This window comes from Pararge aegeria, chromosome 24 (assembly GCF_905163445.1).
Source record: "Pararge aegeria chromosome 24, ilParAegt1.1, whole genome shotgun sequence".
NCBI lineage: Eukaryota > Metazoa > Arthropoda > Insecta > Lepidoptera > Nymphalidae > Pararge > Pararge aegeria.
Window position 1 is genome coordinate 6,877,594 of NC_053203.1, and position 18,479 is coordinate 6,896,072.

Here is an 18,479-nt window from a genome sequence, read left to right on the forward strand (position 1 = left end):
GGGCCGGTAATGATACACATTGATTTTATTCGAAGCACGGATGATTTTAGGGAATCACTAAATACAATATCTTTATTCTTAACGTAGTTTGAAATAAAGTCGCTCTTGCTGTTAGTAAACTAAGATCTTTTAAACTTCGTCTTCTAAATGTTGGATCTGACCTAGCAATAGGATATTAAAAGGCTTATGATGATATAACGCAGTTAGCCATTAATGGATAGATAAGTAGATAGAAAACTTTACAGCAACAAAACACAAAGAAAAACAAAGACAAAAATACATAGTGTTAGGGTTCAAATGTGACCTTATCACCAAAAGTGATCTTTTACAGGCAACCTAAGCGTATGAAGCTATCAGTAAAACAGACAGCGGATGGTGCATAAAGTAAAGCTATAAACAATACGGAATATAAGAAGCTTAAGTAGTTTTAATTAATCCGGAAGAAAGAGAAAATATAATGAAGCACATGAAATATGCATCGCCCCCACAACTACATAAAATATGAGTGTAAGGAACGGATCAACATATAATATAGGTATGTACATACATTTATAATCCTTGGTTACCACATTAGAAATAAGGACGCGCGTGGGTCAGCCCTTCCGTTGGTCATTGCAACAGACATAATCTTCGGTTACCTAAGTGCAGCCACCCAAGTTGTGACATTGTCTGGCGATAATCAGGACATCCCGAATGTTATTAGATTTTATGTATATGCAACCACACTAGGTCCTAGCCTGATGAAAGATTTCCGATAACATCACTATCACAAAATTTAAAAGTACCCACAATTAACATTCTTAACAATCTAAGTGTGGGTACTTGGACACAAAATCGTATTACTAGGATTATTTATTTTAGTGTTTAGTTGCCGAAAACAGTACAAATAAACAGTTTATTTTCGTCTGTTATGTATTTTTAAATATATTCTTAGTATATTTTAATTTATTTAATATGTATTTTTCATACACAACACCACCGTTACATAGATACTGGATCGTCGTCCGCAGGTAAAGTATTTACGACGCACAATTTTAATTTTGAAGTAGATAATTTTAATTCTTTGGTGCAGTTTGAGCTAAGGCCTAAATTTTGCGAACAGACCGCGTCCGCGTTGAATTTTACGACCAATTACAAGGAGCGATGGTTTAATCAAGACTTCTTATTGGTCGCTAGTAGTACGCTTTGCGCAAACCTATTGGTTTGGCCTTGCCTATACAAAGGAAACATTGACAAAACATTTCGTAACCATTATATGAAAATTGTTAAACTAAATTGAATTGAACGTAACCTTGATTTGTAATGAGATTATTTTACCGGTAGCTATTTTTAATAGATGACGTTTATTTAATCTCAGCACATAATAGGTAGTATGCTTAAACTTTTGTTTCCTTTTTACAGCTGTTAATGGTCAACGGTCAATTCCAAAACGCGCATTACTCAATTTAAAGTGCACTTTCACTCTCTTTATATAATTAATCACAGCGATTGCGATCATGATGACAATCGCGATCATTAAGTTGATGATTATGATTAAAGCTATCCGCATTGTAAGCCGGGGTCAGACGTTTAATTCGATTTAGATCAGCTCTTTGTTGTCTCGTATGCGAATAAGCGGAATTATTTCGTACGGCCTTTCTCCGGCTATGATCTGGATGAATAAAAAGCCTGACTTCAATATGCTATTACACCACTGACAATTGGTGAACTATTGTATTGTATTCGAAGCGTCGATGGCGATTAAGCCCTCATTTTTTTTCGGGGGGCCCGCGTTCGATCCCTGGCTCGCAGATCTACATTTTCACTGTCCTAAATAAAACCACCGTATCTCCTAACTAATGTTATAAATGCGAAAGTGTGTTTGTTTGTTTGTTGCTTCACTGTTTGTTTGTTCAGCATTCACTTAGCAACCCACCAAAAAGATTTTCATAGAGGTATAGAATTAGCTGAAAGGACGGTCAGTAACATAGGCTACTTTTTATCCCGGGCTAACTAACAGTTTTCAGGTGATTTGTGAAAAAAAACCGTAATAAACACGGACGACGACTTAGTAAACCTTTTTGCAATTAATAATTAACTTGTTTGTATACCTACAAACTGCCTACAAGTCATTGAACAAGTCACATTTCCTTAACTTAGAAAGGTATTCCAAGCAGCAGAACTAATGTGGTTTAAAAGCTTAAAAGGAATTCAACCCCCACAGTAATAAGCCCCCGTAATCCGACCTAATTTACTTTAAAAGCGCTTTTTAGGGCGTACATAAAATCGGTAAGCAATAAAAGTTTTATCGTTCAGATAAACAAATAAAGGGATCGGTGGTCGGTGCGTACTTATTAGTTTTATATCCTCGAAGATAAAAGGACATAAGGAAGTTTTAAATTAACGAACTGTATTGTTGATGAAATGCATATATAAATCAGTTGGTGACGAAAAAAATTCAAAATAAGATTGCTAGAATTAACTTTAGGGCCTGTTTCATTGGGTAGGACCTTCTAATAAGTGTCCGATAGCTTATTCACATAATATGTTGTCTTTGTCATTTGAGATAAACTCCTCTGATATGTGTCACAGTTTGTGACATATTTCAAAGGATTGCACGTCCATCGATATAATTGACAAAAGGTTTATATTCTTCTTTCAGGAAGGTCATGTGCTTGACAGCCACATGTATGTATGTTCCAAAAGATCAAACGACATTGGTGATTTTACGCGGTCACAATGTTGTTGATATAGACAGTGGAAAGTAGCACCACTATGAGGGGGCCACCGACTACGCCTATTTCTTAAATATTACACCTTTTATTTTATCCTATACTCTTTATCCGTTTTTATGCAATAAGTTATTCAAACAAATAAATAAAAAAATCTTTGTTGTTCGATTAGGGTTTTTTTGGGTACCTACTTGTTTTAAGCCTTACTATTTACCTCTCACAAGATGGAAAAATTATTATATATATTTTTTCACTGTAAACTGTAAAATTATATTTAAAAAAAACAATATGCTGAGTTTCTTGCTCGCTCTTCTCAGTGGAATCTGCCTTTCGATCCGGTGGTAGAGTCACTACAAGCAGACTGACTAGACGTTTCAAAATTGCTTATAAACTGGGCCTAATTGAAATAAATTAATTTGGAATTTGTGAATTTTAAGCATTTACGTAGCTAAGTTTCAGATTTCATTAACAAATAAATTTTTGTGTAGAGTTTAGTTTTTAGTTTTTGAACTTTAATTATTTAAAGAAGTTTATTTAATCCACCTTGCTCTAGTAGCTAGGCATGTCTAACTACAAATTACGAGGTCCTGGGCTCGTATCCCGGATCTTTCCAAACATAGGGTATTGAGTTTTTCTGTTGAAGGATTCTCAGTACCAGCCCTGAGCGAGTAAATTGGCGCTGGCAACCATCGGGGTTGCTACAGAGAGCACGTTAATCCTTCGGTCCCGGTTATAATCACAATCTTAGTAACTTCTGATAATAGTAGTAAATGCCCAACATGCATTATACGGTAGGAAGGCATAGAAACCAATGGGACGTTAAAAGGCTGTGGGTGGTTTAAATAGAATTATAAACTAGATATCCACATACAAATTGTATAGTTTAACGAATCCCATTAAATATATAGATAGTTTAAAAACTCATATGCTACGCGTTTTATGCCATCGTTAAGTCCACAAAAACTATTAACAACCTAAATGTTCAATTTAGTTTGTAATTAAAAACGCCGCGCACAACTTCAATGTAAATTGGACCGTAAGTGTTTCACATTAAAGTTCAATGCTGGATAGTCATAAAGTACCGTCAGCAAAATCATCCGATGTGGTTACACACTAAGTGCAAGAGACCACAAAACGGGTCGTTGGCCCACAGTAATTGGGTTGGGCTGTAGAACAATAGATAGGTCTATACTTGATCATAGCCTAGGATCTAGATAAACGGTCACGATTCTGCTTTATTCACAGCTGGACACGATTTTTTTAAACGATCATACTCTTTATGTTGTGTAACTCTATTATCTTTTAAGATTTTTTTTTTATCTTGTAATGCGAGTTTCGATTTTAATTCATGTTACAATAGAAAAAATTGCTAAGGCTTTGGGTTTTTTAATGTATGTCTGATTTGATTCTTCACGTTTAATCATTCTAATATTATAAATAGCTCAGTGGTTAGGACTTGGAATTCACTTTTGGGTGCAGAGTTCAAATTCCAGCACGCACATCTAACTCTTCTGAGGTATGTGAGTTCTAAGCATTTCAAATATCACTTCAACGGTGAAGGAACTCATCGTGAGGAAACCTGCATGCCTGAGAGCTCTCCGCACTGGACCAATGTGTAGGACAGCCTATACGGTATACCCTTCTCATTGTGGAAGGAGACCCGTGCCCTGTAGCGGCCGGTAATGAGTTGATATTATGATAATGATGAATATTATAAATATACTGATCCTGACGAAATTTTGTACAGAGCTTGCATCCTGGTCATAAACATGTTTTAAGCCTGACAAAACAAAAGGTTCCCGCAGGATTTTTAACGAATCAGACACGCCTAAGTTCCGGTTATCTTACGCAATCGATACAAAGCCAAGGGTTTGTAAAAGCTTAGGTAAGACAGCGAAAGCAAATTATTTTAAACTCAGAAGTATAACATCTTATATTTGTGCTTATTTACATAAGCAACAAAGTTTTGTTTTCCGAAAAAGATACGAGAGAAGAGTTGTGCGGACAAAATGCAATTTCGACCAAGTAAACCAGAAAAACGCCTCGCACAATTATAAATTGTAGATGTTGTAGACATTTGGCGGGCATAAACCTTTGAAAGGTAGAAGCTTGTTAAACATGTATGAGATCACGTACTGTATCCAATAGGTGAATCTCATCAGCAACACTGTTGCAGGTTGCAACTCGCAGCTGCTTCATTACAGGACATTATGCCGCTATGAACTGCGGCGCCTTGCTGGCAATAACGTACTCGTATGAAGCTAGAAAGAGCTTAACGCGAATCAACATTTATGAAGCGAGACCTATTTGAGACTAATGCCATGCTCGTTTTCACTAACGAGAAACAAGGCAATACCCTAAATAAGTTACACCTAATTTAAGGTGATTGCATGTACTTTCGCTTCTCTAATGTGTGTTATTAAAACCCAAAACACTTATTTACTTGAAGGAAAAGTTTAACTTTGTAAGAATGCCATCTGAACTGAGATCATGTCGTATACTGACACTGAGCATGCCATTCCATAAGACGAAGTTTTATAAGTTTCACGGTGCAAGCTATCGAATTGTGGAATACTCTACGAAAGGCAAATCGCTTGATTTATTTAAGAACGCGGTTAATCTTATTATCTTGCGCGATAAACACGACCGGTTTTTGTTCTGGTTTTTTATTAATAAGTTTATTTGTATTAGTAAGTTTAGTTCGTGTTTCTTGCCTAAGTTTTTTGTTTGTTTTCCATTTCTTTTTTAATTTAATTACACATTTGTTATCTGTTGGAAAACGAATTACGGTTAGTAAAGGTTACATTTATTATAGTGTTTATTACCTTCATTTATTTACTCATGACTTTCTAGCTGTTGATCGCAACAACCTTAACACACGCGGTTTAGGTTACTTTTTAATTCCAGCGGAAACCGTTAATGTTTTCTGGTCCTATGTCCTATGTCCTCTACCAGATTGCCAGCTATATATGTGCCACACTTCATAGAGATCGATGCTGCGGTTGAACGGAACTTAGGTAAAAAATAAACAGATATAGAATTTATAATATTAAGTATGGAATGATATGGATACGTTGGTGGTCAGGTAGCTGCACAATATCAATTTAGTATGAAAGCACGTAATGTATGGAGTAGGCTCATCAGCAACAATGTTGCGACTACATAGTTCATTACGGGACATTAGCCCGCTTTGACCGGCGCCCTACTGGCAATAACGTATGGACGTATCTGATGAAAATCGTTTTCTAATTGCTTATTAAGCTACGGACGGAGGCATGTTTATGCAGACGGTACTTGCGGTGGCACCGTATTAGTAACCTACAAGATGTGTTATTAACCTTAATATTATATTAAGGTGGTTAAGAAATTACTACTGTTGCCAACACGTAAAGCCGAGGGTCCCGGTTATTACCACTTGTAATTCTTCAGACTGACCAACCCGCATTGGAGCAGCGTGGTGGGTCTATGCTGTAGAACCGTCTTTCCTATGAGAGTCGAGAACGAAATACTGTTGAAGGGTGCATAAGCAGTGGCGTGCACTTCATACATGCACGAAAGCACTGCCTACCCTAAAATGTTTGTATAATTCATAAATGCAAAGGATTTTTCCATCTTATGGCATCTTCCTTCTTTATGCATACCCTGGCCAAAAACCGTGTGCATAAGTATATTAAATCAAAGGAAGCGTAATTATTTTTTCATACAAATTACAAACTAATTAGTTAAGTTTAAAACAATACTTATGATAACCATATTGAAGATGCACAGACATAGACGTACCTACGCTACGCCACGCGTACTTTTATAATAGATTAATTAAGTGACAAGAGTCAATTATTTTTATTTTCTTTCAGTATAAACTATGGCAGTGGTTAACTCAAAAACTATTGGTGTTTCGGTTTCACCAGATAAGTCTCAAGAGACAGTACATAATATGCTTCTAAAGCCTGTGAAAATTATTTCGGTTTTCATAAAAAAAGTCCAAACAGCTAATCCAGTTACAATCATTTTAAATCATCGAAAATAAATCTGTATCGCCTACACTGTCCATTAAACCACAGCTTTTTTTCCCGCTCGAATATTAAATTGCCGGTGCGTGTAAATGGTTAATAGCACTCCAGCCATCCATCCATGTGTTACAGAATTGCGAAAATAAAAAAAAACGCGGAGGTTTTATCCAAGCCTAGCCTTAGGGTATGTTTTCCATAATACTTTATACTATACTAGCTGATACCCGCGACTTTTTTCGCGTGTATTAAGGTTTTTAATTCCCGCGGGAACTCTATTTCCCGGGATAAAGAGCCTATGTACTTTACCATGTCAAAGGCTACATGCATGTCAAATTTTATCCAAATCCGTTCAGCGGTTTTGCGTGATTGAGTAACAAACATCACTTTCATATTTATATATTATTAGAGTAGGATTAGGGAGTATAGATAACCCTAAATTTGCTACGTGTTGGAAATGTTTGAGGCATAGCAGTTACATTTTGGTTTCTACACGACTGTTTAATGTCGGTACGGTTTTAAATAGCCACGACCGAAGCCTCTCACCCCGCCAGACTAGTGAAAATTCAGAAATTATGTATTCCCAAATTGTACCTGCTGGGGCTCAAACCCGGGACCGGGACCTCCCATTTCAAAACAAAAGCGCTCACCGCTGCACCAGGAAGGTCGTCAAAAAATTAGACAACCTCCAAAACTCACATCATGATGGACACGTCCCGTTAACTATTCATTTTTGTCTTAACTATGTTTACTTAAGCATAATCCTTTATAAGGAAATTCTTTATACCCATAAAACGTTTTTATATAATGTCAATAAATCAAGCGATCAGCTGAAAAGTTCATTGACCTTCGGATGTCGATGACATTCTATTAATGGTATCGAGTTAATTGATCTATAAAATACATTGGTCGGTGGGAAACACGTTCGGAACCGCGTCCAGTTATCTTTTTGACGGATACGGTGGACAATTATAACGCCCAATACAAATCATTAACTGTTTATTTATATTTCATTAAAATCCTTCTATCGTTTGACGCCTACGGAACTGATGATAAAGTTGTTGATTTAAGGAAATTTAATTATGCTATTAAGACAAACAACAACACAAAACTTTTAAGGCAATTTTGGTGGATTAGTAGTAGCTTTGAGTGACAGAGCTCATCCGCTTGCGTCGCTCGTACTACTGCCATGGCTATTTAAGCCGCTAAGCAACATGTAATTGGCACATGAGGCACGTTGCAGGATGTGTTCCTAGAATGCCCTACTGATAACGACTTAAGACACCGGGAGGTATATTTGCATCGTTCGAATCCACGCGGGACTGAATTGTATCGGAAGTGCACTCGTATTTATTTCAAAATACCTACCCACCGAGACAATATCATGAACATTGTCTTTGGATCAAATATAATTTTAACTATTTCTTCGAAACTATTTATTAATTAAATAAGAATTATCAGCACATTTGTTAAAATGCTAAAAAAAATAATAAAATATCTGGCATAAATCAAATTAAAGTTGTCCAAATTTTAATTATTTAAAAACTTAAAAATCAGAAAATAAATAGTAGTCGGTATAACCATAAAGGGTAACATAAAAAAAACTAAACAAACAAACAAACCACACGTAAAAGCTTAGTTAATATTCATCGCTAGTGTTTGAGATTTAATATCATTACCCGCAAAGTATGGGACACATTGAAGATAGGATCAAATGCATGTATCCGAAGATGTGTACAAAATGTGATTTAAAACACTTAAATAAAGCACAAGTGGGTGCACTGAATGGTAATATCTATTTATAATGGACACGAATGTTTTGGGAACATTTAAATGCAGACATCATATCTAAAATCTTCCATTGTAAGCCCTTCAGGTACAAACCTAAAATAATCTTCATCTAACCGCTAGCAACCCTCACTGTACAATGCTTAGTATTCATACTAATGGATACCCTCGCCACAGTGCAAAAACTAGGTGTAGTAAATTCACGGTTTTTTTATGACTAATTATGTTGGATTATTACAAAAATACAAGTCTTGGGGCAATAGTCGGGGATAATGTATGGTTGTCTACAGTGGTCATTGTTATTCCATATTATTCACTTTAGGTACCCTTTTAATTCATGTTGATTTCCTGCACAATACTTCAATCTTTAATATTTCCAGCGAGTTGCGACCTACTACCTAAACTATAGTAAAATTTAAAAAATTTACGAGCACGCGTAAGTAGAAGCTTTAGTTGTTTGGGTAATAGTCAAATACTAGAAAATATAAAATCTTATAACTATTCGCTGAACGTACACTCTACAAATAGTTTGTATGTTTGTATGTAGTAGTTTGTATGTTCATAAAAATTTATACAGTACAGGTTAGTTCTAGGTATAATCTATATATTAACATAATCAACTTAATTGATGTTGCTTTGATGAGCCTTTCCTTACGGTGTGTCTTCCTCTCTGTTTTTAATGAATGTCTAAAGCGTTCACACTGCTTTGATTACACTGTGCCTTGGTATTGTAAAGGACATTTACAGGTCATTACTTTAAAAACTTTGTAAAGTAACATTGGCATGACAGCAATTGTAATTATTTTAGTTTGTGCTAGTTAAACACTTTAAGTTGGAAATGTATTATCACAATAAGTGTCATAATTAAATAACAAGGAAAAGCAAATAATTTTGCAGTCTAGCAAAACCCACATACGATACGTAAGTAAAAATTACTTAGCTCCGAAAGGTAGGTTCGTAATATTTACGAAGGGACAGGAAAATAAAATCATCCTCAACCTATTAAAGTTCCCACTGCAGAGCACATACCTCTAATAGGGCTTTCATACTTATTTGTAATTATTGTGAAGTAGCACTGTAGAAATGAATTAATTAAACGCCTTTGATATCCTGGTATCCTGGACATAGGTCGCTTACTTCTCGCAATCAGTCTTGGGCCTTCATTACCCCGCCGTCGGACTTCTATATGACTATCCTCCCTACAAGGAAGTAGTCTGTTCAGACCTAAGGCTATCTATTCAGTAATTTTAGGATTGGAGTATCCATACTTCCTATATATTTATTAGAAGGACATTAAACTAATTTTATGAAATCAAATAGAACGTACAGTACGATTCAAACGTAAATGCGACCATGAAGTTTGCGCACGACGTTGCGCACCACACAAGTTTTGGATGTCCGGTGTAGCGGAGAGGGTACCAGCACACGTCTGCTAACTTCACGCAGACGCACTTAAGTTTGAATCCTACTGTAAGTACTATAAGTATTTTTTTACTACTGACGCGAATGCGAGGGTTTAATAAGTAAAATGAGTGTATAAGTATACCGGTTTGTGGCATCGAAACTCCTAAACGAATGGGCCGAATCCTCCTTCCAGACCAGATTAAATTCAGAAATTTTAATTCTTCACATTGTTTCTTTATAAGCAGTTGTAGAGCTTTTTATGACGGAGATCGTCCGGGGATGTGCTATCGCCATTCATATTTCTGCGGCTAAGCAGCATTGTTGCAATGCTGTGTTCCGGTTTGAAGGGTTTCGTTGCCGGTGTAACTACAGGCACATTAGGTTTAACACCTACGCCTCTAATTGACGTACACAGGGGCGGCCTGTTGCAGGAGGGAAGTGCTGCTCTTTTTAAAGGCGATGGTTTTCCACCTACCAAAAAAAATCGAATAATAAAGCTTTAAATATTGGTTAAAAAGACAAAGTACTCATACCATTATACCCTTGACCCTTGCCTGACATACTCCGCGAACACAGAAATTGCATGATGGTTTTTACAAGTGCACGATAACGATCGAAGCTAATGGATAGATTCCTCCACCATTCCCCTACAATAAAATAATGGTGTCAATTCAGTTGCACTAGAAACTTTTCGAATACAAATATTTTGATTTGGCTAGTACAGGCAGGAGACAAAACTAATATCCCCTGACAAGGGATGTAATTAACGTGTCAACCTGCCAAAGCAAAGGAACAGGGAATAGGAGAATTTTACCACCGTTTACACAGATATTTCCAATACCAACCTAGTACAATTCTCACCTATTAACCGAATGACTAATCTTTTTAACAACTTAAAAAGCCCTGACATTGACATTTTTCATGACACTTTAATTAAACTTAAGAGTAATAATTTTAATTTTTTTTTTAATTGTTTTAAATTTTTTTTTTATTTTAATTTGAATCATTATTTTCATTTGTTTAATATTAATTCTTTTATTCTTACTATTTTTGCTTTTGACTTAATTTAATTATTTTTACTGGACTTACTTCAATGTTGTGTATACCTTGTAAGTGATAACTGTACTCGGACAATAAACTATAATGTAAAATTATTAATGATAATACACACTGTATTTATCGTTGGTATAATGAAATAAATAAATAAAATAAAAATATATTATTTGGATACTATTTCCACTTGTGCGTGAGTGCTATGAGAGTTGATAAAGCTGTGGAAGAAAGATATTGCACGCCTCATAAGCGAAGCGTTGAGGTTGTGCTCTACTCTCGACATTTCAAAAAAAGCAGTTTTTTCGAAACTGAAATTGATTTTTTGTTATTTATATTGCACTTACAGGTTAATTTGAGTACACTAATATCAAGGCAAATAATTTGTCAGGCACATAGAATACATTTCAATAACAATTTTTTTGTTTAACATAGTAAATAATAACATTACACATAATCTTTTCTGGACGTCCGTGTATGGACGGGTGTATGTGGCATCAAAATTGGTCGAAAAAATTATCGTATCGGAATTTTTTTTTTTTTAATTATCTAAAGTAACACACGACATAATTTCTTAGTTAATATGAACGTTCAATTCACTGTCGTTAAATTTCCATGTAATTATTCTAGCTAATATTAATTGTAACTTTCAATGTGCAATCATTATGACATTCCCGTGTATTGTTTACAAAAAATGAATAATAATTAATATGAAAAAAAAAATTGTAATGAGCATTGAAAGTTTCAGTTAAAAAAAATCAATTTTATTGTGAAAAAAATGAGATTATGAGGCGTGCACTTTTGGATTTTCCAAATTTTTTTTACCCTTTCCCCGGGGAGAAAATTGTCATCTGCGTATGCTAGCCATGCTGTAGTTAAAACGAAACAAAGTTATATATGAAGTAGTAGAATTTTGCAACTAGACCTCATTCATTTCTTATTATTAGCTATTGAATTGTGGAATGCGCTCCCACTAAATATACGTGAGGCAAAATCGCTTGTAACATTAAAAACGCGGTGAAAGCATATTATCTTGCACTGTAATGACGACTTTTAGTACCTTGTTTATGTTTATTTTTATTATCTATTTGTTCTTAAGTATTTATGTATGATTGAGAATATATTAGTTTATACTTTTTTATTTATTTATTATATTTTTCTTATTTGTACAATTTTGTTTATGTATTTGTATTTAGCTATTTGAATGTAGGTTTATAATAATTTTACACCACCTGTCCGCTCTCGCTCGTCTTGTCCTAATCCAAAGGTTGCCTGGCAGAGCTTTTGTATTCTACTTCTGTCTTTGTATTTCAATTGTTTTTTTTTTATTTTCCTTTATTCATAGTGGTGTACAAATAAAGTGTTATATAAATAAATAAATTAAATCATGAGAGATACTCCCCATTGCCCTTTTTTACCTTTTACCGATCCATGAACGCGGTTACTGACACTAAAGTGATGATAATCGTTAAAGCCCACCAACCCACACTACAACCGCGTGGTGAGTCTAAGCTGTAAACACCCACTCTTCTATTAGAGAGGCCTGTAGCCAACAGTGCGGCATGAATAGGGTGAAGATTATAATAAAATATCTGCTAACAGGTTTTCTTATTCCTCGTCCATCTAGTTATCTTACGTATCGTATTCAGACTATGCTATGACACACCGTACAAGTACGCAAGTAATAAGTAACTTGTTTACATCCCAAGTGTCATTATCCTACACATCTATGCAAATAAATAAAAGCGTATGTTAGTTGTTTCGAATTGATGCGATTTTAAAGCGTAAAATCAACACCAGTTTTTAATATTCACTATTTTTTTAACGTGCGATTTTAACGAGACTTATGGTTTTACTGCTGGTTAAAATGAAGGCCATTCGGCGGAGGTATTGTAGAAAGAGGAGAGTAAAGTTACAACGTAAGAGTATATAGAAATCCTATTATAATATTAACGATAACGAAGCTTGGATATCTAGATCGTTATAATAGATATTATAACGACAACTTACTATTTAATGATAACTATAAATAGGTGACAGTATGAGTGGTGATGATAGGTAAAAGAAATCCGGGATAAGCCCTGTTTGAAAACATGGTATCTATAGTTTTTATTTAATTAGTGCAGTTAAATTGAAGCTTAAATTCATAAAGACATTTCATTTTGATATTGCAATGGAAACTACGATATTAAAAATGTCTGTACTACTAAGTTACATTAAGTACTGAACAATTGAACCCTGTACTGGAGGGTGAGATATTATAAATTGGCGCAAAGCGTAAACAAAATTATTTTCCAAACACTAATTAGTTACTGTAAAACTTAACTAAGAAACATAACTACATATTTCCGAAAAACTAATTTAAAGGGCGAATAAAAATACTGTGTGAGCGAATGGTATACCTAGTGAGCGTCTATAAAATATGTAGTCTCGTTGTCTCCATGCTACTACTATCTAGTTAAGGTAAGTTAACTTAGAACATAAATATTCTTGTCCCTGGCCTAGTGGCAGTTTTTAGTACTTTAGTACTTTTGTGAATATGGCTTATATTCAGTAAATACGCTATTTTGAATAAACTTTCGTATTCAAAATATCGTTTTAATGGGGAGGGTTAATCCAATTTTGAATTTCAGTTAATTTTCTTTTTTTTATTATTGCTTTAGTTATTTGGAATAAGCACATTGAGTTTTCCATGAAAATCAAAACAGAGGCCAAGTCACGGGTAACCGATAGTCTCCCGCAAACGGATGCACGAGCTAGTGACGCCACGCGACGCCGCGCACGAGCGTGCAAACGTTCCAACCATGATAATGCGTTTCCGGGAAAGAGAAACATTACTAATTACATGGTCTGGTACGGCGAAACATGCTGATTAGTGCCGTGGTAGACATACGGACTGATGTCCTTAGGTGAGCGGATGACAATTCGCTTTGAGGTCAATAATCAGAAATTACACGAGGTATTTTATGGTGAGGATCTTTGGTACATAGTACTGTGGTCCTATGAGTAGAGAGAGGTCTGGGGCTGGGGCAATTTTTATCGGCATTAGCCTACGGGCTTCAGCTTCCTTTTTAGTGGGACCGAGTTGATCCCCGGCACGCACCTCTAACTTTTCAGAGTTATGTGCGTTTTAAATTTATACATTTAACGATAATTTGCTTAAACGGTGAAGGAATACGTCGTGAAGCCTGCACGCCTGAAATTTCTCAAAGGCGTGTGAAGTCTAACCGAATTTGGCCAGCGTGGTGGAAATGATGATGATGTGTCAGTTTTAACTCAGGTCTGGTCTGGTGGGACCCTTCGGCAATAGAAAGTTACCATCCTACAACTAAACATGCCGCCAAGCGATTTAGCTTCTCCGACGTCGTTAGTGGCATTGTTTCCATACTGCCTTTATATATTTAGTTTGACTAAGGGCCTCTCCCAAGGGGAGGGTTTGCCCATAATTACCACTGGGCCGACGGGCAAGTGATAGCAGTAGATGGTAGTAATTCTGATGACGCTGCTACCGTTCTCCGTTATGTTTCCTTAGTCATCTCGTAAGACATCCGCGGGAACAAGAGGGTTGGTGACAGCTGTATTCTGAACTGCCGTCACCGCGCGGCGCAATAAAATATAGCAAATTAAGGAAAATAATAAAAAAATAAATAAATAATAAATAAATATACATCGCCATCTAGCCCCAAAGTAAGCGTAGCTTGTGTTATGGGTACTAAAATGACTGATGAATATTTTTTATGAATAAAATACATAAATACTTAGAAAATACATATAAACACTGAAAAACATCCATGCTCATCACACAAATATTTTCCAGTAGTGGGAATCGAACCCGCGGCCTTGAACTCAGGCAGCAGGGTCGCTGCCCACTGCGCCAGTCGGCCTTCATCAAAATGTTCATTGTAAATATGTTATTTTAAACAATTTTCATATAAATGAGTTCATAATACATGTATTAAAGTACATTAATAAAATTACTAACATAATAAAAAAAACTTTCACACATTAAACAAATGCCAACGTACATACATCACACGCGAAAGTGTCGCTCGCGATTAAACTATCAGCAACCAGACTCGTAATGGTTGCCTCCCACGGTGCGTGATACTGCGAGAGTGGCAGTCTAAGCAGTATGTCGTGTGGCTAATACGCGCAACTACTCGTACCTAACAAGTTAGCACTAAACTGCAATCTCACCTAGATTGTAGTGGGTTAACCTGTTAGATAAAAAACCCATACCCCTATTCGATTACTACGCGGCATCGTAACGGAACGCTTTATCGCTTGGCTTTGTTGGAAGCCAGGCAAGACATCTAAAATGTCATTTTCTCTCACGTTTTCTATGAGATTTTGCGAGAAAATGGGTACACATGATTTTTCCGTAGCGCTTGGTAGTCCTACGTAGTTCAGTATGTAAGAAGCATTATTTCCATAATATGGTGGATTTATTTTTAATCTATACTAACTAATAAGAGAGTGATGCTTATTTCTTTGAACGCGAAATCATAACAAATATACCATATATATTGAAGGTAGGTTATAAATTACAAATTCATATCTATTCTATTTTAAATTTTTAAGTTTTATGTAGAGCAACGCGACCGTATTACACGATCAGTTCTCGAAAACAAGCACCATGGCATTCCACCTTTAAATAACAAACGCTTAAAATAAGTATGCAGTAAAATTATAATGGTATTAGAAAGTATTCAACGGATAGCATTGCTTACTTAGCCTTAGAGGCTTAGTGAGCAATAAACTCGATAAACGAGCCACAACACAACGTCCATACATCGTTTGCGCAAGAATCGCAAAGCAAATAAAAAAAGCTTATACGACTTGAATTGTTATTGTGATAATGTGAATAAGAACATCTGTCCTATTAGAGGAGGCCAGTGCCCGACGATATAAAAATTGTTAGTTAATGGATATTCCGCTTCCATTATTTTTGCTAAGCAATTAAAATATCACTAGCATCAAAGGTGACCTGCATGCCTGAGAGTTCTCCATAATGTTTTCATAGGTGTGTGGAGTCCACTAATCCGCACTGGGCCAGCGTGGTGAACTACAGCCTTAAGCCCAACTCATTGTCGCAAGAGACCCGTGCCCGTAAAGGGTTGATATGATGATTATCAGTGGCGTGCACTTTATGCACATAAGCAATGCCTACCCTAAAAATTTTTTAGAGGATATTAAATAGAAGAGGATTTATCCATTTCATGCAATCTTCTTGTTTTATGCCTACTTTGGGTGGAAACGCTGTGCAGACCAATGATGATGAAATGATATTCTATCAAGAAATTTTGAGTGCAGTAGCACGGAGTTAAGGAATTCGCTTTTTCTCCCATGAGTAAGGTCTTGGTTATTATCATCTGTTAGTAAACATGAAAATAATTGTTTTCGCTTGGTAAACTGCTTTGAATCACAGCAATTTGAAGAGTTAAAGACGGTTTTTGTTTCCTATGAGAAAGGATGCCTCAGCCCAGCAGTGATCAAATAATATGCTGTGGTGGATAAAGACAAGACAAGGTACCATTAGGTATTTAAAACTTTGATTTGCAATAGCGGTTTTCCACCACGCATATCCTTGGTGGTTTTTTTATTCAACTTCAACTGCAATCTCACCCGGCGGTAAGTGATGATGCAGACTAATATGGTAACAGGCTAATCTATTAGGGATTTGGCAGTTATACTAAACCAGTACCCCTAAACGATTTTTAAGCGACATCTGCCGCTTGACAGTCGGTTGGTAACTAGCCACAGCCGAAGCCAGCACCAAAATTAATTCATTTCAAGAAGGCTTACTATAAGCACGTCACGTCGGTCTCTTTATAACGCCTTTAGTATTGAGAAGAAGCCGGCAAGGAACCCGGCAGTTGCTCTTTCCTATAACAAAATCCCCATCTAACTACAATACCTATACTGCAGTAGTAATAGTGCCTACGCTATAACTTAAAAGCCTGACATCAGGGGGCTCTAGACTTGATACTGCATAAATATTTCCTGCCGTTGCGAGCTATATTAACTTCGACCGAAGTTCTAAACTGGTCTCATTGTTCCAGGCTCGAAACCGTCACATTTCACCCGCAAAAAAGGCGAACTTAATCCGACAGTGCAGGGACAGGTTTGAGAGAGCGAGACGGAGTATCTTCAGCGATAGGATCTTAACGAGCGGAGGCGAGACAAATCGATTTGTGCACTTTGAAAACGTGAAATTAGATTGGGGACAGAGAGAGTGCTATACGTTGTCCTTGGGGTAGAAAGAGAAGTGACTGGGATTTTGATGATATGCTTCAAGAACGTTGCCACGTAAACAAAAAAAGAAGCGGTTCTTTTGTTACAGATTTTGTATCTTCAAGGCTTTTTTTGGAAGAAAGGTGAACGTGTTCTTTTGAACTGTAGACGGAGGTAATTTGTTCCGAGGCGCTCATGATAAGCATATTCCGTTATCTCGACTCGGACCCATCATTATTTAGTCCCGGGGAAGCAATTAGAGTCCAACGGAACGGCGCACTAAACTCTCGACTTTATGAACGGAGTTTCTTCGAATAAAGCTGAAATTTAAAAGGATCTGTCTGGATCAAATTAATACTACGAAGCGAGCGAGGTTTTACATGAATAAATGCTAATGCAAAAGTAAATCCATTCGACGGCCGGCTGGCGCAGTGGGCTGCTGCTTTCTGAGTCCAAGGCCGTGGGTTCGATTCCCACAACTGGAAAATGTTTGTGTGATGAGCATTAAGTGTTTTTCAGTGTCTGGGTGTTTATATGTATTTTCTAAGTATTTATTTATATATAATTCATAAAAATATTCATCAGTCATCTTAGTACCCATAACACAAGCTACGCTTACTTTGGGGCTAGGTGGCGATGTGTGTATTGTCGTAGTATATATATTTATTTATTTATACTTTTAAGTTTTTTTTTAGTTAACTTTTCAAAACGATTGCTATCAATGATAAGAGCTATCGGGTGTGTAAACTTGGCACAAACTATTTATTAAAATTTATTTCGTCACACCTGATAGTTCCTTTATAATAATTAAATAGTTCAAACAAACTTACAAAAACACGCTTGGTATAAAAAACTAAACTAATTTCTTTCTTTTAGTTTATTCATAATAGCGATTTCTTTTAGTTTTTCTTGATCTATTATTGTTATTAGAGCAAAATTAATCGGTAACCCATCCACCATAGATAAAATTTTTTTTTTTTATTCAGTGTGCCCGTCTCTCGAAATGCAAGTTCTAATTATTATTTAAAACAGGCCATTAAAAAGTAACAGCTAACGCCCTCTACCATCTAGTAGCTTAATGTTTTCTGTGGAATTTGTTAGGTACGCGAACGCCATAGGTTTTTTACATTTGGGTCTAGATGGCGCTGTAGTAATTAGTAAAAAATCCAATTTTTTTTAGTGAAAATTGGAATAATCTTTTCAGATTAGTGTATTGTCATCGGTCCTCGATATGTCTACAAAGTTTGAAAGAAATCTGACCGTTTAAAGTGGGTCCAAATCGCGC

At 36.0% G+C, this 18,479-nt stretch overlaps 1 protein-coding gene across 1 annotated transcript in view; it reads right to left on the reverse strand.

Annotated features, from left to right (window-relative positions):
- Positions 1 to 18,479, reverse strand: part of LOC120634432 (dual specificity tyrosine-phosphorylation-regulated kinase 2) — a 214,323-nt gene that overhangs the window by 92,021 nt on the left and 103,823 nt on the right. The window lies entirely within an intron of this gene.